General features: G+C 39.5%; 1 pseudogene; it reads left to right on the plus strand.

Moving 5' to 3' along the window:
- The first annotated feature begins 1,136 nt into the window (after positions 1–1,136).
- On the plus strand, positions 1,137–3,163 carry LOC145460414 (uncharacterized; annotated as a pseudogene).
- Positions 3,164–3,200: the final 37 nt, after the last annotated feature.

Raw genomic sequence — 3,200 nt, forward strand, 5'->3', positions numbered from 1 at the left:
GGCCTTACTGCCTGGGTAATTATGAAAACTATTGCTTTTTTCCTGAAAATTGTAGCGACTTAAAACGATGAATGAACACGCTGAGAGTGCATTCTATCACCCTGACGAGATAAAATTTAAGGAGAATAGAGAATTCACAAAGTTATATCACAAATGAATTGGTACCGGACAGGACAAAGGAAACAGCCAGGAAGAAACTGAAACTTTCTTTGACGAGCAAAAAAGTATGCATGCCCAACAAAGAAAACAGTCAGTGACATTTGGTTAATGAGTTAGTTAATAAAAAATTAGTGCGAAGAAAAGAGCAGAGAGAGAGAGAAAGTGGAGAGAGGAGCGTGCTCTCACTAACTAAATTGTGTACAATTATATGTATGTAAAAGTTATTTGTATTAATGAGAAATGGTCAGGGCAAGAACTTCTACACCCCTAATTTTTTTCTAAGTATGTAAATGTCATTTACACTGTTCAAATGTTCACTGTTTGTTTTATTAACACTAGCTCACTTTTGAGGAACATTTCCATTTTAAGTGTAAATACTGCATTGGGGAATAACCTCTCATTAAGAAAATACTGGGCCCATGTACCCCCAACCAAAAGCAGTGACACTAGTAAAATGAATGAAATAGTAAATCAAAATCAAAGTAGAACTTTATTTGCAGACAGGATTTACATGCACATTATCGTCTACTCGACATTTGTACAATATAAGCATTTCACCAAACCGAACTAAGTGGACAGACAACAAAATAAAACGAGGAAATCTACATTATAAACACAATATGCATACATGTATCACTTCATCTGAGTATCTACAGCAAATCCCTTCTCAATGAAAGGTAACCGAATGAAAGAAAGGATAACGAAAATTCGTTTGAGCTTGCAGTGTTAAAGTTTAATAATTATTCACGCTTAAATTTGAATATTACAGTGTGTATTTTTGCCGACGGCTTAAGTTAGCTTTGCCAGTCTTCAACCAAATTAACCTAGGAATTCACCCAAGCATTTCGCCAAACCGAATAAATTGAACTAACAAAACGAAGAAATCTCCATACTGTAATCACAAGATGCAATTCTTCACATAAGAACGTCAAAAGTAAATTTAGCAAATCCTGTTCGCTTCGGCTTTAAATGGTTTGTTCGCCTTTCTTGGTTTTCAACAACAGAAGACGGAAGAAATTTTAATAGTCTACGAGGCGGCTGTGCCAACCAACACAGAGAAAACTTCAAAACTCGCCCGGCCGTGGTTACAAATTCGGTTTTGGTTAAGCTTATTCCCAGACTTGAGGTTATAAGCTTAAGTTGACGACGAAAATCGGCAGAAAACTTTTGTTTACAACTTACAACAACCTCCACAAAGCGATTCATGTATTATTGTTTAGAGACGAGCGAATTTAAAACGATGTAATTTATAAAATGTCTCAGAGCATGGCTTCAAATAAGGAAGACTTTAAGAAGGATTCAAGTTGAAAATAAGCTAATGTCGCCGAGGCAACTTGTTAATTTTCATAGCAAACGTCCCAACAAAAGTCACTTACCGCTAGTTGGCAATTCAGTTCGGCCAGTGTAAATCTTCCAGGCAGAAACTTGCAGCAAAAGTTGTGAAGACTGAACTGAACTAATCTTTTCGATAGATCAACGAATCAACGACTTTTTTCCGCTGTGTTTACTGTTTTGTAATTTCTCTAAACTAACTCGGGCACTTTGATTTCTCTTGTTCATCACCTGACCAAATCATGTGACTTTTCTTGCACGGCTGCACAGCGTCACGTCGCGCGAATTTTGAAACTTGAGACAGCAGTCTTCTGAGACAATGGCCGTTTTCACGCTAGAGACGGATAATCCGTCTAAGACGGGTTATCCGTCCAGCACGGATAATCTGTCTTAGTGTGAAAACGGAACGGTGTTCATTTTAGACGGATAATCCGTCTACTTTTATCCGTCCGATTATCCGTCTATATAGACGGATTTGAGGACGGAATACCCGTCAAAGACGGATGATTCGTCTTGAATTCACATCAGGACAGATAAAGTCATCTTATTTTGCCCTGAAAAGCCTGGAACTAGAAAGAGTGCACTGAGTTCTGGGAAGGAAAACATGGCGTCTAAAGTTGCGAAAAGGAAAACAAGAAAGAAACCTAGAAAGAACACGTGGAAGGAGAATGAAGTCTTCCTTTTCGCTACCGTTTTGTCTTCTTTGGAAGGCAGAGACAAACCCTGGGCTCTTATTCTGGAAACTTTAGCTCTGAAGAAGACTGCCAACGAAAGTATTTTTAGGGAGATACTAGAGGAGTTTGATGATTTATTGGCGAAAGAAGGTAAAGACGAGAACTACCGGTTTAATGTGGCACAACTTAGAGTAAAGTGCAAGTGGTTCAAAAAAGAATGGAGGAGGATAAACGCGCAGATCAAAACAGGAAGAGGCCTGGGAGCAAAGGATACCGAGGTACCAAGTTGGTATGATCTTCTTGATCCACTTTTTAGCGAAAGTGTCGATGATATGCTATCTGTCAGCAGTAAAGCAAGCGACTTACTTGGTTCAGATCAAGATTCAAGTGACGATAGCTCAATAGATGAAGAATGTCAAAGTATTGCCTCGGGTCATTCAAATAGTGGAAGTGTTGACAACCTAACTCTGCGTATACCATCCTTAACCCCAGTCCCCACGCCAGATGATGGCGATCTTGTTGAAGAGGGTGGTAGTGTAGATAAAGGCGATAATGATAACGAGTGCCTACCACCCAAGAAGAAAGTAAAGAAAGAGACTGTCGTGAAAGTGGCATCAAAAAATAAGAAACAACCCAAAACACAGACGGTAGCCATGTGGCAAATGGTCCAGAGTATTGAACGGTGTTCAACACAACAAGAAAAAAAAACAAAAACAGCGACAAAAGGCTGGATACCTTGCTTGAAGCCGAAAGGAAAAGGAATGAGCTATTTTTAAATTTTCAAAGAGAGCAAGCAGAAGCCAATAGAAGGCATGAACTGCAAATTGCACAACTACCCATGTCTGCAGCAGGCCAAAGCCCCCCCATCATTTGCCTCAACAAGTGCGTTTGGAACCTATCCACCTGTACCTGGGCAACGACCACAAGCCTGGTATGATGAAGCAAACGGTGCTGAACAACCGTCGGCGAATAATATGCCTTTTTATCACCGAATGTGATCTGGACATCATTTTAGTCTTTGTTCAGTTTATGAAA

This window comes from Orbicella franksi, chromosome 11 (assembly GCF_964199315.1).
Source record: "Orbicella franksi chromosome 11, jaOrbFran1.1, whole genome shotgun sequence".
Classification (NCBI taxonomy): domain Eukaryota; kingdom Metazoa; phylum Cnidaria; class Anthozoa; order Scleractinia; family Merulinidae; genus Orbicella; species Orbicella franksi.